General features: G+C 42.7%; 1 protein-coding gene across 1 annotated transcript in view; it reads left to right on the forward strand.

Moving 5' to 3' along the window:
- The first annotated feature begins 11,423 nt into the window (after positions 1-11,423).
- arhgap32b (Rho GTPase activating protein 32b) overlaps positions 11,424-17,698 on the forward strand; it is a 159,087-nt gene continuing 152,812 nt past the window's right edge. Inside the window, exon 1 of the mRNA XM_085798742.1 lies at positions 11,424-11,441. The gene's annotated coding sequence lies outside the window, so the exon portion shown is untranslated. The remainder of the gene's footprint in view (positions 11,442-17,698) is intronic.

Genomic DNA, 17,698 nt, shown 5'->3' on the forward strand with positions numbered 1-17,698 from the left:
TGAACGCGCTGGGAACGCGTGTGTGTGAGTGTTTGAGAGGTTTCGTAGCACGACGGTGGGTTTCACAAGGGAACAAGCAGTCAGACCGGGGCGGAGAGACGACTGTAGAGCGTTTTATTTCCACCGCCCTTGAAAAGCACCGGCTGGGCGGAGCTTACCACATTGATTTCTTTTCAAATCTGCACAAATTAAATAGACTTTTAAGCGCTCGAGTTAATTCTAATGAAGGTCAGAGAGGGACAGACTTCACCTGTCGTCGTCGTCTGCAAACAGTTTGTCCTGCGTGTGAATGTAGACGGAGCCACCGCTGCTGTTTGTCTAACAGAGACTGTTGTGGTGCTGCAGGTTTATAAACAGACCTTGCAGTGCAGAACATTAGATTGTCTGCACAAGAATGTGACAGTAATTAAATTCAGATTGTGTAGTTACCGCGCTGAGGAACTGCTCCTCTCATCTGGTTTTAATCCAAATGCTTTCATTTCTTTATTGAGCAGTGAGATTTAAAAAAAAAAAAAAAAAAAACGCTTAAATGAAACATATTTCTAAAGGCAAACGCTTAAAATATTTTTCATACATTCCAGGCTGCTCGTCAGAAACAGGCATGACCACAGAGGATTTATTTTGTAACAGATGTCCATCTTTAACCAGCAGCTAATGTGTGTGTGTGTGTGTGTGCATCAGTCCATTGTGTTGATCCTTTTGCTTTTTTTTCCTGCTCGTCACTCACTGGTCTCACTGCAGGGTTGAAATCTTTTCCCAGATAGTATTCTGCCCGTGTTTTGGAGCTGAGGGAGACACGCGCGCTGTGAGTCCTGCCTGTCAGTCGCCTGCTGGTCAGTGAGCTTTGTGCCTAAAAGGGTTATTGCCAAAACATTTCAGTGCAATACAAGAGAACAGTTTCCACAGTCACCGTCTGTCGCTGTTCAAGGGATGAGGTGGCTTCAAAAATAATCTTACTGTGAACAAAAAAAACAAAAAGAAAAAAAGAGTGAATGTATGAGTCGGGCTGCTCGGGTCATATTGAAAACTGAAGCAGATTTTCAGAATGAGCAGAATCGGGTTGTTTCTTGCTTCTGCTCGTGCACAGTAGATCATGGAGTTACTGTGTCATTCCTTCCTTTAATTAAGTTGTTCTTTTTCAGTACTAGGGGAAAAAAAGCAAAAAAAAAAAAGCAAGAGTGCACTAGTTAGTCACAGTGTGCAGCACTTGGCTCGCTCTCCTTTATGTTGCTCTGGCCTGCAAGCCTTTCGCTTTCCAAGCTAACACTGTGCAGCTTTGCAGAGTCTTTCATGACAGATGTTTTTATACTAGAGGTCAGATTTGATCAAATGCTGATGATTGATGTTCAGGTAACTGTTAAACATGGGGGGACACCAGCCAAAGGTGTGTTTATCTGAGCCAACGGGACGTCTTCAGTAGGGATGCACCGATCCCATATTAAAGGTAGGGTTGGAGATCCTGGAAAATCGGTTCGATCAGGCCACATTTTGAAAATATACAAGTCAAAAATACCAGCTCCTTTCCTCAGACTTCTGTCTGAAGCCATGCCAGAATAACATCTCCAACCCAACCTTTAAGATCGGATATCGGCCCAGATATTGGGTGTCAGATAATGACCATCCATGGCGCTCATCTATTCATTTTAATTCTCTGTTTGTGACACGCGCTACAACACGTGTCAGCAGCAGGCACAGCACGCTGGTAAGACGGCAAACACAGAACACCAACATTTTACAAAGTTAGGAAAGTAAAAGTCCAGTCGAGCCTGATGCCTTCACTGTCCCCCACAGGGCAAAGTGTACTACCAGTCAAAGGTTTGGACACACCTTCTCATTCAATGTTTTTTCTTTATTTGTATACTTAAGACATCAAAACTACAAAGGAAGAGATGGAATTACTATTACACAAATATGTTAATTAAAACCAAAGTGTTATCTGTCACCTGGGATGAGTTGGGCCACGGAGTGAAGGCAAAACACCCAACAAGTGCTCAGCACCTCTAGGAACTCCTTCAAGACGGTTGGAAAACCTTTCCAGGTGACGACCTCATGAAGCTGATGACAGAATCAAAAGTGTGTAAAAAGCTGTCATCAAAGCAAAAGGTGCCTACCGAAAAAAAATCTAATATATAAAACATACAGTATTCTGCTTTGTTTAACACTTTGTGGTAACTTCATAATTCCATATGTGTTCCTTCGTAGTTTTGATGTCTTCAATTTGAAATAACATTGTAGACAGTCAAAAATAAAGGAAAAACATTGAATGAAGAGTTGTGTCCAAACTTTTGACTGGTAGTGTATACAGTTCATATATGAGAGTGGTATTGGAAGCGATATCGAGCATCGGCCACTAAGCCCAGGTATCAGCACTGGGATTGAGAATGCTGGATCGGTGCTTCCCTAACTTTCAGTTGGATTCATACAGCTGAGGTTTATTCTGACATGTTACTGATGGTAGTAGGAGTCACTGCTCTGTGCACGACTCCACAGTCTCCACTTTAAACTCCACCTGTATCAAGGGACTGTATGAACATTATGATAGGGGTGAGCAGGGGAGGTCCACCATAAATGATCAAAATACTACTGACACCCACCTCCATGATTGGTCAAATCAAATGGGCTGAGCTAACAATGTATTACATAAAATGTCAGTTCTATATTCTAATGCTAATGCTCATTTAACTTTAGTGTAGATCAGTGGGAGGATGCAATGCAGCTATATCCTCCAGTAAGGACAAAAGAATGACACAGTGTAGTGGTTAATTAATTTCTTGTGTTAATTTATGTGAATAAACACAATTATTAACAGAATACAAAACATTATTAACCTACTCAATAGGCTAAACAGTGCAACTAGTTTAATAAATAAACTGAATAATAGTCAGATTATAAATCACATACAAGCCACATTCAGATTGTTGCAATTATAATACTTGTGATTTGAATGTGATCATTGAGTGGAAGCGTTGATTCCAATCTATACATCACATATTTTAAAGGTCCAGTGTGTAATAATTGTCAGAGTTTATTGGCAGAATCTGAATATACTACCCATGAATACATTTATATTAGTATATAATCGCTATAAAATATAATTGGTTTGGTTTTCGTAGCCTTTTAATTATTCTTCTATACATATAGCAAGGGTCTTGCTTTAGAGAGTGTCGCCATCTTGCGCCGCCATGTTTGTACGGCAGCCCGAATGGAAAATCCAGCCAATCAGAGAGCACATTTTGCAAGTTTCACATTCATAAATAAAGGAACAAAGAAGAAGTAGGAAAATGGTTTAGAGCTTCACCTCATCTCTCCATGCTACTGAAATGCTCGTCCCAGTTGTGGTAAACAAGGCCACTGTCACTTTGCTGACCTGAATGCTAGTTATCACGATTTAACCCCCATTTTACACACTGGACCTTTAAATGAAAATTGTTTGATGATATTCAGTGGTCAATTAAATGGGTATTTCTAGTTTCTGTCCTGAGGCACCTTTTCAGTGAATAATAGAAAATAAAGCCCCGTCGCCTTTTAAATTGGGTCCTAAAAATGTCTAAGACTCTTTTCTGCCCCCGTCTTCCACCCTAATAATTGTCATACAGTCTCTACATTGTTAAACACCTACTCCTACTACTCCTAAATCAGTGTACTTGACTTTGGCAGTTACTGTACCTCCAATGATGCAACACTTGACTGAAATCTGTCAAAGAAACCCAGAGCACCTTTGGACGTTTTCTTATCTCCTCATGTGGCTGTTACTTGTCTCTTTGCAGGTACTGGTGCAGACATGCAGTAGCTTAACTAACCCACTTTGATGATGATGAAATGTACAGAAAAAATAATATAAATGCACAATGTAAATGCAACCTCTTTTTTTTGTTTATGCTCTTGTCATAATTGATCTTCCTGTCTATAAATGTTGATTTTAATCATTTTATATTCCTGTTTTACTTTGCATTAAAAGGGAATAACTGAACAACACCATGTTTCTGTGTGACTTGTTGCCCGTCACTGATCTGAACAAAGTGAAACGTTCTCACACCTGCTGTGTCCCAGGCTCACCTCTCTCTCAGGAACATAGATGCTTTCGACTAGGTGTCAACGGGTTATCATCATGGCTGATAATATCAGCCAATACCATTTTTTCACTGATAACCGATAAAATTAATGTATTGAAAAATTCACTCCTTTGGCTCTGATGCAGCGTCTCTCTGCCTGAAGTCACCACACTGTCACGCCCACTGAAACAAGATTTGTGTTGGACTTTGTGTTATTCTACAAAAATTTAATGTCTTTTTTTACTACAGATTTTTACAGTGTACAAAAAACCAAAAGTATAGTGATTTCAGTCTAATCCCAGGTGTGTCAGTCTGAATTTTGACACCAAAATTTTCATTTTTACTGCAAATGAATATTGGTTTAAAATAACATTCTCCTTGATTTCTAATAATCTGTATCAGTATCGGCCCTAAAAAATCTCTAATCGTGATGATTAATTCTGTGTATTTTCTTACTCTAAATCTCATAACCCTGATGAACATTACTTATTTACACAGACTGTAGTGTTATGAGGAGCTGTTACATTGGATCACTGCATGTTGAGTTTGTCTGGCAGTGACATGGACCATCTCTAATCCTCAAATACATTATTGTATGGAGATTTGTACTGTAGATTTAGGCCCAATCCCATTTCACCCCTTGGCCCTACCACTTACCCCTACCCCTCCGTTTTGCGCGTTCACGTGTCGGGGTAGGGGTGTCCCAGTCCCCGTTAGGACAGAGGGGTAGGGGGAAGTGGTAGGGCTACATACCCCTCCAAACGGAGATTTTTCAGAGGCACACTCCAAACGGAGGGGTATGAAAAGTTTCCCATAATGCATCTTGCGGCAGCCGGCAGCAGTGGCTGTAAAACGAAAAGCTGTTTTATTTCTTGCTGTAGCGCTGTTATTACGTCACTTTCTTAAGTTTTAATATTTTTTCTTGCGAGAAAGTAACTGTTTAGGTCCCAAATGTGCGGTTAGTTTATCCAAATGACGGCGGGTTAGAAGTTTGCTCCGACGATTTTTCGGAGAAGTGAAGCTCCAGGAGGAGCGGCTCCTCACAGAGGCAGCAGCCGGCCTGCAGAGCTGCTCCGCCGGCCAAATTACGTCCTCGTCCCGGTCCCGCCGGGAGAGAAGGCGGTCGTTAATTAACTTATCCGCGGGTTTTTAGAGGTTTACCACCAGCATGTTAAATTCTTTTTAGCATTTAAATGTTGGTCTAATTGATGAAATCTGACAATTGTGGTTGTGGCAGTAGCATTAAGTTAGTTATTTGGATGAAAAGTGAAGCTTCATGTATCAGTCAGAGGAGCAGGCAGCGCTGCCTCTGGGCTCTGCACGTACAGAAATCACCACATTTACATCAGTAAATAAATGTTTTACAATGAACCGATCAGTCTGCATTAAGTTTTATCTTATTTTATTAAGTTATATGGTGTACGGCTATTTGATTTCTGGCAAAAGCTCGCCGCATCAGCTTACGTAAAAAAGCCAGTGAGACTACGTGATGACGTATGTGACTGTTGAAGGGGTGTCCCAATTCGGAGGGGTTGACTTTCTACCCCTACCCCTTGTAGCTCCGTTTCAAGGGGCGAGGGGCAAGGGGTAGGGGAAGGGGTAGGGGTAAAAAAGAGAAATGGGATTGGGCCTTAGATGCACTGTGATTGTCTTGAGTAAATTCCCTGTGTAACACTCAGTGTGAGGAGCACAAGTTGACACCAGGGGGCAGCGTTGGATCACATTTCTTAATGATCTCTATTTTTCAAGCCAAATGAAAAACTAATACATGTTAAGTTAAAGCCCTCATTAGATTGCATTACTTAACCGCTGTCAGATTATGGGCCACGAGAAAGTGATTACACATTTGGAACCTGCAGTTATCACATCTGCACACAACATCTGTATTTTAAGTAAAGATAATCTGAGTAAAGACAAGAGCAGCCTTGCTGAGATCGCATGCAAAGCCTATTTTGCTACTCCTGAAGTAAATATTCTGCTTCCATGCAGAGCACACACCACAGTAACTAGTCCCAGAGACTTTGTTTTATCACATTCAATAGGACGAGAAGCACCAGCAGTGGAGTACACTCAGGGGAAATGATACAGTGGCATGTTATTATGTGATGAATTTTGATATCCAGGAGGAATGTCTGCTATGTGGAAGAAACCCTTGGTGTTAAAGTAGAAATGCTCTATAAAAAGGCCCCATTGTGCAGTGACACGTCTGTCACAGAGGGCTTCGTTTCACATTCCTTCTGTTCAACAGACAGAACAAGTGCGAAGTGGAATAAGAAAAGACAGACAACTAAAATGTTCAACTGTGCTCAGAAGAGAAGACGGCCACTTCTGCACGGAACCCAGAACTGAATCTGTCAACTACCCTTACTTCTCCAAACTTTCCATCCTCGCATGACTCACTGCAGTTATTACACACAACGAATGAGTAAAAGTGAGTGTATCTTTTTAGTTACTGCCCCTTCACTGCAGCTCAGCAGAATAAGTCCTGAGAAGCCTTTAACTTTGGAAAGTATCCATGTGATTTGATTAACACAGAGCTGATTCTTTGAATTATCCAAACCATCGGCGCTTCATGCAGCTGCAAATGAAAGGCATGACTCATACCATCAGGACATGTGACCGGCTGAGCCTTTGTATCTGTAGAAAGTGAAAGATGAGAATATTGTGTAGTGCAATTCTGTGGCGCAGCTGAGTAACAGCTGAGGATGGATGTTATGCAAAAATGTGAGCTGAGCAGGACACAGCGTGCACCAGTGCAGAGGCTGATGGTGATTAGAGGTGATTTTTAATCACTGTGAATCTTTTACTGGACACTGCAGACACTGCAGGCACGCAGAGGGCTCGGCTCGCCGGCGCTGGACTGGTGGCCTCGAGTCATTAAGGTTCTGCACTCATATCCCCAGGCTGAGTCAGTCTGTCACTGAAGCCTGCAAGGTGGAAAGTGGATTATAGCAGGTCTGGGATCATCTGTCTGAGAGGAGCATGGAGATGAGACTGAGCTAAAAGGCCATTTGAACTGTCTTAGCTGCCAAACACACCTCACTTGACTTGCTGCATTTCACACATAGAATTAGTTTATAATACCTAAAAAAAAAAAATGAAATGATGATATTTATGTGAGGGATGGCCAGGCCTCCAAATTAAAGGGATATTTCAACATTTTCACCCATTGCCATAATCCCTATAGTCATAGCAGTACGTTCGTTGTCGGTGCAAGCTGCTTTTAGATCGGCGGTGCAGAGATACAAGCTGCTCAGAGCTACGCTACGGAGGCTAATGGGATTTCCGGCTGTCCCTCATCAAATACACAATCCAACAACTCCAAAACGCTCTCATGCACAAGTTGTGACCTGCACATTCACCACGCTATGAGATAATAACACAACGTTACGAGAAGGAGTTGGGCGGAGTGATTTCAAAAGCAAGTAGTTCTGAGTATTTGCTTCATGTGGCGCAACTTATACGTTATTATTTCATAGTGTGGCGAATGTGCAGGTCACAACTTGCCCACGAGAGTGTTTTGGACCCACGGCTTAAAAACACAACATACAATACAGTAATAAATAGAATAGAAAAATAAAGATAAAGAATACAATTTGCACAAGTATGTGGGGGTAGCTGGGGACAGGGAAATAAAGTGCATAAGTGCCAGGTAATGAACCTAGGCCTTCTCCTAAAAGTGTAGGGATTATGGCAATAGGTGAATTTGCCAAAATGTTGAAATATCCCTTTAAAGTGCTTTTGGACTGATCTTGCAGGACATGTCCTTGACATTGTTTTCTGTCTGTGTTTCAGGTTTCCATTTCAAGTGACAGATAATTTAGATGAATACGAGTTTTCTAAAAACAAAAGTTCAGGTTAAAAGTAAGACAAGGGCAGAGACTGACCCCCCCCACCCCCTCCCCGCTCTGAGGAGAAGCACATAGCTCGCCTCTTTGTGCAGCATCTGTGACAGAAACAGCCCAGATATCCTCACCGCTCTCAACACAGTTCATGACACGACACAGTTTTTGTGACTAAATTGAGTCACAAAGGTTCATGTTAACCAGCTGCTTGGTGTCACTGATAAACCGTCTTTTAAGGTTCATGTCTGTGTTGTGTTTGGCTGGGTATCTCCTCTCAGACTTCTCTCTGCAATAACATGCCGGTGAGCCAATCAGAAAAGAGGGGTCTCTGAGCCTGTCTCCTGATTGGCTGATTGTTTTCTGAGTAAATCCCAAAAACATAAAGCAGATTCAGATTCAGGCAAACACTCAGTTATTTTCAAGATGCTGCAGGGGATGAGTCTCAGAGGTAGGCTAGGCTAGGACTGAGAGTGGTGACTGCTTTGTTGTGACATGATGACATCACAAAGTAACAGAAATCCTGGCGGCTCATTTTCTGAATACCAGCTGTGTGTGTTTATCTGTGGATTCTTTCATAGTATTAATCTGTGTTTATGCAACTACAGACATTTTTGTACTTCCAAATTAAAAAAAATTAGCCTCTGTGAAATGTAAAAGATTAGGCTATTGGGATTTTAAGCTGCCTGGAACATGTGAATTTATTTCATTTAGTGGGTTTTATCAGTCGTTCAACAAAACAACTCAATACCTTGCATTTTATAATTTTTTCAAAGGTAAATTAGCCACCCTAAATCAGTTAGTGTTCACTGCATATTAGGTCTAGATATGAATTTTAATTTAATATTAAAAGTGACTTATGAAATTAAAGCAGAAGTAAGTGGTCCGGTCGTTTTCGCTAATGCTGCGTTCCAGTCAGGCTTTTGAAATCGTAAATTACAGCTTCAAGTCACAACTTACGACTTTGTAGCGTTGCAGGCAACCCACTCGTGTTTTTCCGACCTGTTTTACCGGTGAAAGTCACTATAACGGCCACTCGTAACTTCTGACCGGTGAACTCGTACCAGATCGAACTGGTACCACTTCACGGTCGGAAAAATACGAGTTTCCTTGAACGCACCATAACAGTCGTCGTCCCTACGTCGCCACATTCACGGCGTCCCTTGGCTGCACACACAGCCCTGCATGCCGTTCTCTCTCCTCATTGGATAAAAACTGTAGGATACGATAAATGTTTTCTCCTGGGCTCAGAGCAGAGCAGAGGGACTGACAGACCCGTGTTTCAGACCAAACACTCTATAGAAGTGATTGCTGTCGGAAGATACAACTATTTAAGACTCATATTAAAGGGATAGTTCACCCTAGAATGATATTTCGCTCATTATCTACTCACCCTCATGTTGACTAAGGGCTGGAAGAAGTTTCAGATTCCTCCGTGGCTTCTCTGAGTTACAGGGGGTCTCGGCGTAGCAGTGCATGTCCATATAACGGTTGCAAAGGGACACCGGAGCTCTTCGTAAAAAAAACACACACAAAAAAACATCCAAATACCTCCATGATGCTCGTATGTAATGTCCGTCTTGTGCTGAAGCCCCAAATTGCGTAATTGTCCCGAAAAAAATTAAATAAGTCTATATTTTAAGCTTGTTTGTAGCGGAAGCTTCTCGAAGCTCCTCTTCCTGGTCCGTCCAAATCTCGCGTGATTCGCAGTAACCGCACTGACGCCGGTGCAAATCACGCGAGATTTGGACGGACCAGGAAGAGGAGCTTTGAGAAGCTTCCGCTACAAACAAGCTTAAAATATAGACTTATTTAATTTTTTTCGGGACAATTACGCAATTTGGGGCTTCAGCACAAGACGGACATTACATACGAGCAGCATGGAGGTATTTGGATGTTTTTTTGTGTGTGTTTTTTTACGAAGAGCTCTGGTGTCCCTTTGCAACCGTTGCATTGAAATGCACTGCTACGCCAAGACCCCCTGTAACTCAGAGAAGGGACGGTGGACTCTGAGAATTCTTCCAGCCCTTAGTCAACATGAGGGTGAGGAGATAATGAGCGAAATATCATTCTAGGGTGAACTATCCCTTTAACACAAATATATCACTTACTTCTGCTTTAATATTAAAAGTGACTTGTGAAATTAAAGGGATAGTTCAACATTTTGGCAAATTGGCCCATTGCCATAATCGCTATAGTCATAGCAGTAGGTTCATTACCTTTAATTGTAGGTGTAAGCTATTTTCAGTACGGCGGAGCGCAGCAGCTGGCTGCTCAGAGCTACGCTATGGAGGCTAAGGGAATTTCTTGGTTTCCCTCATTAAACTCATCAAATTCAACATCCCAAAACTCCACAGCGCTTTTGTAGACAAGTTGTGACCTGCACAACCACCACGCTATGAGATAATGACGGAACGATACGAAACGGAGCCGTTTTCGAGGTAAATACAGGGTAAATACGGAGACTGCTTGCTGAAAAACTGTCCCTGAACGCAACGCGCATCAGCGGTTTTGTATGAATTTACCTCGAAAACGGCTCCGTTTCGTATCGTTACGTCATTATCTCATAGCGTGGTGGTTGTGCAGGTCACAACTTGTCTACAAAAGCGCTGTGGAGTTTTGGGATTTTGTATTTGATGAGTTTAATGAGGGAAACCAAGAAATTCCCTTAGCCTCCATAGCGTAGCTCTGAGCAGCCAGCTGCTGCTCTGCTCCGCTGTACTAAAAATAGCTTACACCTACAATTAAAGGTAACGAACCTACTGCTATGACTATAGCAATTATGGCAATGGGCCAATTTGCCAAAATGTTGAACTATCCCTTTAATGCTAATGTTTGTTTTAGGACTAGTATATCTATATTATTGTGGTTATGATTATTGTAAAATATGTTTTTTATCCTTATGCTCCAGCATAGGTTACTGTGCGACTGACTAAGATTCACAATTCGCTCTTCAGCCTTTGACTCGACCGTGTCCCACATTTCCGACGGCACTTGAAGCGGTCACAGAGATAGCCCCGCTGCACCGTGGTCGATCCCCAGACCGAGGGGAGGGGGTGCTCTCCATAGAGTCACACACACACACGGAGGGTCCTCTCCACAAGTTTCAGCCTGGACATATCATGTGGCTCGGGGGAAAGGCCACTTTTACCAGACGACTGTGAAAGGATCTTTATGTTTTAATTCTCCCTCAGAGCAACTGGCTGACTGGCTGAGCGGTAACCACCGGGTGAGCGGCTGGTCCCGTGGGGGGGGGGGGGGGCTTTTTGTTTGGGTGAACCAACCAACCTCACTGTGAACAGACACTGGCCTGGCGCGCTTTATCTCCGGTCGGAAAACACCGTGAGACAGCCGGAGGAGGAAGGAGCCTGTTGTTGTGTTCGAGTCCGCGGACCGAAGCTGTGATGAGGAGCGACTTCACCGGCGGCCAGACGACCACAGACGGTGAAAGATAAAGCTCATCTCCGCCGACACCGACCGACACCGACCGACCGACGGGGGTCGCCGCCGACACCGACCGACCGCAGCCCCCCGACACCGAACACAGGTACTTTACCGTTACCACGAGTGAGCCCGGGGCTGTGTGCTGCTCTGTACTTTGACTCATACCGCTATAATGTGGAGCTGTTCAGTGTCTTCGGTTAGTGTGTGTGTGTGTGTGTGTGTGTGTGTGTGTGTGTGTGTGTGTGTGTGTGTGTGTGTGTGTGTGTGTGTGTGTGTGTGTGTGTGTGTGTGTGTGTGTGTGTGTGTGTGGTGTGTGTGTGTGTGTGTGTGTGTGTGTGTGTGTGTGTGTGTGTGTGTGTGTGTGTATTGGGGGTTTTGGCCGAAGAGAGAGTGGGGTCTCCCTCCGCTAGTCTGGGTCGCCCGGCCGGCGGAGCTGGCTCGGCTCTGCTAATCCTCCTGTTAGTGAGAGTGATGTTCACCACCTCGTTGAAAAATAGGACAATTGAACGATACACAGCACAGAAAATAATTCACTCTTACTGGTGATTTTTTTTTTTTTTTGGGTTCAACAATTACAATCAGACACAATATGGTTGTGTTGGAAGTGTAATGGGACATAGTTTAGGCTGTATTCCACTGTTTGAATCAGATTAATTATGAAAAAAACACAACAAAACCTGCACATTTTCGCCTGAATATGTGTGGATGTATATTTCACAACAACAAAGTGTCAGGCAGGATTCACTGAATGTTGAATGTCCTCATTAGCAGCTCAGTCAGGTCTCCTCTGCTTCAGCCAGTCAAGAGTTGTTTTGCTCTGGTGTTTCTGTTGGGCATTCCCTTTTTAAAATCATTTCATTTGAAGTGTTGAATCCTAAATTAGCTGCCTGCGATCCACGAGGGAGGGAGCGTCTGAGAGCTGCCCCGCTCCCTGGCGTTATTTGATCCACAGCTCCAGTGCTCCTCTCTGATGCTCCATGCCCTGTATTAGATTACATTTAATCAGATATACATGGAGAGGCCTTTAATCCGTCTTTAACAAGGCAGACCGGCTACAAGCATTCACACCCAGGCTGCTTCGGGCATGGCTGCACAATGGAGGATCTCCATTCACACGTTGGGCTGGTGAGTGCCTTGCTCAGGAGCACTCTCTCTGCTCAAGGCGTTTTCCTACTTGTGTGACATTTCTTGGTCAGCATGACTAATGGTACAGTAACACGCCTCTAGAAAGCCATTACACTGCAACATCACAGTTTACAGGTCCTGCTCTGTTATGTGCTCTGCTGTCAGGGTCACAGTTCAGAACAGACCTGCACCAGGTGGCAAAGTGTTGTTGGATGTGGATGTGGGAACTAACATCTTTCTTTCTTTCTTTTTTTCTTTTCAAGTTCTTTTTATTGTTTTTTAAAGCAATTTTCAAAACAGATGTTCAGGGCGAGTCTTTGAAGGGGGCCATAGTGTTGCATAGTTACCTGTTCCCTCACCTCACTCCACTCCACCCCCCGGCCCCATTCCTAAAAAAAGGGAAACGCATTACAAGATCACAAAAATACCAATAACTGTTATTTAAAAAAAAGTTCATTAAAAAGAAAAAAAGATGAAGAAAAAAGCACATTATATCAATACATCTGCTAATAATAATAATTTCTATAGCACTCATCGGAATTAAAATTACAAAGTGCTTTAAATTTAAAACAATAATAAACAAATAGAACAATAACAATTTTAAAAAGAGTACATTAAAATCAGCAACAAATACAATACAATCAAGTTACAGTAGGAAAAGGGAAGGCCAGTCGATAAAAGTGAGTTTTGAGAAGGGATTTAAAAGAAGATACTGAGATCCAAGGGGAGAGAGTTCCAAAGTTGGGGAGCACGGACTGCAAAGGCCTGGTCACCCTTTGAGATAAGATCAGGCCCGTAGGGAGATAAAAGTTCAGATATGTATGCTGGAGCCTGACCAATCTTAAAATCTATCCTAAAATATAAGATACTATACTGTAGTTTATCAGGTGTCAATTATAACATTGGGTCTTAGTGGTCCACATATTTGATCAAACTTTTGTTCCGACCTGCCAACGTCTTGTTTGCTTTGGTACATCCTCCCAGCAGAAAGCTTCAGTCGTCATGAACCCGTTTACAAAGTGAACACTGATGCTGTGAATGGACTCATAAGGAGCCGTTGACAGAGGACTGAGCTGCTCTTTGGAAATCAGATTCTTTTGAATAAAATCTGAGGAGACCTTCCATCAAGTCGGCCGTCGCTCATCAAGAACATTACATCAGTTTATATTGACCAAAGTCCAGGCTTCGTCTCTTTGGGGTTGCTCATACAGAGAGACGGTTATCATAACAACCGGTTGTCATGCAAATTACACGTCATTTTCTGCACTCAGGTAATTTTGCGTCAGATTTGCATCCTGTGCTTTCACCGAGAGCCTTCTTTGTGTTGGAATAATGGATTTATGCTTTGAGATTTAGAGCATGATTCACTCACGCAGCGGTGCTGTAATTGCAATTATAAGCATTGTGTTGTTAGCTGATGCAGCAACAAAGCCAGATGATTCATTTTTCATTGTTTTTTTGGTCTTTTTCAAGCTGAAAATAGATGAAATAGAGGAGCATGATTTGCAAGCAGCAGCCACGTCAGGTGAAGGATGCCCCAGCAACATCTGGATGACACCCACTGCTTCCACGTCTGCATCTGAACACTGAACACTTGACCTTGTCTCATCGGCTCATTAACCTACAGCCACTAAACGCATCAGCCTTCTTAATTAACACAATATTAACTGACACTGAAACACTCAGAGTGGATTATACATACATAGGTTTGTGGGGGCGGGATCATGTAGTGACATCTAAGAAGATATATAAAAAAGTCTTTTAAAACAGCAATTTTAGTTGAACTTATCATGAAATTCACAAATAGAATCAGATTATAACAGCAATAAAAACCAAATTAAATCATAAATGAAACATATTTATTCTGACTCAACTAGATCTTTACTAATGTGAACTACAGCTGCTTTTCCAGGATGTGACAGCAGCTGCAGCTGAGAAAACAACACGCTGCTGCGGTGCAACAGATAAGACTCAAACCATTTCACATTCACCGCTATGGGAAGTTCAGGATTAGCCGTATCTTAACACACATCGGGTACAAAGGCCCGTACAGTCACCGTTTCATCGCAGTCTGAGGCTCAGCTTTGTAGCGGAGGACAAGTACAGTAGAGACGGATAAAGGAAGAGGACAGCCATTCATACTGGAGGAGGGACAAAGACACAAAAGCAGAGAAGCAGCCTGTAAATAGCTGCATGAAGTGGTGTGGGCCAGTACTGAAGACGTGCTTTAACAGGGAGTCAGGGGGCGGATGTGTGGAACAACCTCTCATTCTGCTAAGGCTGCTAGAAGGGAAGACTAGACTAGACTGATTGGTTGGTCCACTCCTGTTGATCCTCTGATCTAGTGCCAGCAGTAAGTTGACCTTTATGGACGAGTGTAGATGAAGTGTGGACCAGACATTTAGAGTTAACAACAATTCTTAAGATTATCTATCAATCTGCCAGTTATACCGAACTGAGAAGCTGGACCAGGGTTAGGAAAACTTTTTGGCTCAGGGGCCACAATGAGAGAAATTTGATGGACGGGCCAGAATAGAATAGAATAGAATAGAAAACAACTTTATTTATCCTGTGTCACAATTCAGTTTTGCAGCTCACATTATTACATACAATATTCATTTGTTCAACACATTTGTTAACTAGTCAAATGTCAAGTTAAAAGTCAAGTCCCAGAACAGAAACAACAGCATATGATACAAAAAATGAATAAATAGTTCAAGAGTGTTTGTGTGAACTAATATACATTTCATGTAAAAACCATTTCTTTCTTTCTTTCTTTCTTTCTTTCTTTCTTTCTTTCTTTCTTTCTTTCTTTCTTTCTTTCTTTCTTTCTTTCTTTCTTTCTTTTTATATACTCCAACCAAGGCAATTTCACAATTTGACAATATCATCACAACATTTCTTTCATTGGTTGGAAGGGAGCAGGGAGAAGATACATTAATTTGCTAAAAGTTAAAAGAAAACTTACATTCAGTTTCAGTGGGAGCAGTGTTGTTGGTCAGAGCATCACAGTTTGTGGTCTTTTGGACATTTTGTACCAATATTTGACGGACCGGATTAAAAAGCTTGATGGGTCGCATGTGACCTACAGGCCATAGTTTGACCATGCCTGATCTAGACCTATGGAATATTTAGTATTTTGGTTATTATTATCAGAGCAGCTGACTGACTTAATGTTTCAGCTCCTGTGATGTGTGATGGAATACATAACAACACTCCTGTCAGCTTCAGCTGTAGTGAGAGCAGATTTCAGCCAAACTGAGATAATGAACATGATAGATACACAGTGAGATCTCTTGTGTTAGCATGTAGCTCATCAGTCCTGTGTGCCTTGTGACTGAGCTGGAGTAGGAAGAACTTATTATCATGATGTGTGTGTGTGTGTGTGTGTGTGTGTGTGTGTGTGTGACCACATCCAGATCAGTCTGAGAGCATTACAGCTGTTGATGCCAGGCTGCTTCCTGCCTGCTTCTGTTCACAACATGTGTCCTGCCTCTTGTTTAGACCACAATGATCCTGACCTTGTTTTTATTTAGTTCATCTAATGAAACGTCCTGCTGTCCTTCATCCTGCCCACAGCTGAATTATTATTGTGTTCCAGACAGTATGTGTGTACATTATTCTGCTGCCAGCTCTTGGTGTTGAACCGCTGTTTTCTGGTTGTTGCATTAGGAATATGATTTTGTCTTTCTTACTGCCAACACTAGGGATGCAAACAATTAATCGACTATCGATTAATTGTCGATAAGAATTTAATCGATTAAATTAAATTACTTGCAATTAATCGTTCCTTTTCAATGGGAGTTTTACTGTGAAATGTAAACAAGCAAAGCCGACATAATGTAGCGGATCTCTGTGTAAACTTGTGCAGCGCACTGCAGGACACAAGGGAGAGAGGGAGAGGAGGTGAAAAGAGACAACACTGTTACCTGTTGTAGCTATACGGGACTCAGGCTGTACCATCGCTAACACACAGACGACCAGTGAGTAACGAGTCAAAAAGCCGCCGACACGGAGCTGCCTGAGGAGTTGTAATGCAGCCTGAACGCAGCTCAAACTGACCCGGTGCCTCAGCACGGCGGACAAGCTTTGATAAACACACCGGATCCGCGCTGGTTTACAGTATCCTACCGTAGTTTAGCCGGTCGCTACCGGAGCTTAATTTTTTTTTTTTAAAAAAGAAAAGAAAAAAAAGCGCTCGTTGCGGTGCCGCGGAGAACAGCGCGTGTGTCCACGCTGTGTTGGTTTATGTAACTTGAGGGGACAAATGAACCACATGTTTATTGTCATGCATTGCTGATGGGCATTGTTTCTCAATAAATTAGAAAACCCTTTCCTATCATTCCCCTTTTCCGTGCATGGTTGAAGGAGACTGACTCGCATCCACACTCCCACTCCCTCCTGCGCCGACATGTCACCTTAAGTCACATAAACCAGTACGGGTGTGTGGACACAACCACCTACTGTATATTGTTGTCAGCACCTCATCACCGCTGGTGTTTAAAGGCTCCGTTCTTTCTGCAGTCAGGTTAAAGCGCACATCCACCGTGTTGGTAAACAAATAATCCCTCTATATCAACGGAGGCAACCGTGCTTGATCAGCTTGGGTTGGAGGTGGTGTGAGTGCGGGCCAGCGGGGGAGAGGGGAGGGGGGGGGGGATTCGGGCTTCAGCGCGGTACGGAACAACTGGCCCTAGTGTGAGTGCGTCCTTATTTGTGGCCGCTGCAGCGCCACACGGGCTTTGCCTTTCAGCAATCAAGCGCTGTTTTTGTCAATGTTAATAACAATAACAGCAACAGCTGTCGGCAGCTGAGATTGCTGTGCCGTCACCATAGAAATGCAAGACGCATTACGGCTCATTCGCAAAATACCTTTCAATGGAAACACCCGCAAATGGCAATTGCACTTTTTCGAAGTTTCAGAAATATCGCTTTTATTTTGCGAAAATCTGTAATGGAAACGCAGCGGTGTCTCTCATCTCATTATGATACTGTAGGACTTCAACCTCAGAGCTCTCTGTCCCAAATAACGTGCTACTTAAACATTTTCATTGTGCTGTGCTCTTAAAATAAATTAACAAATACTAGTGTAAAGTCCATAAGGAATGTTGATCTTAAATTTTCCCCTTAAATTTAGGTTCTCAGGAAAATCGCCGCTTATCAATTAATCGATCATCGATCGATAAGGTCTATCAAACTATCGATTAATGAATTACTCGATAATTTGCATCCCTA

This window comes from Trachurus japonicus, chromosome 14 (genome assembly GCF_045865225.1).
Source record: "Trachurus japonicus isolate A0001 chromosome 14, Traja_1.0".
In the NCBI taxonomy this organism is placed as follows: Eukaryota; Metazoa; Chordata; class Actinopteri; order Carangiformes; family Carangidae; genus Trachurus; species Trachurus japonicus.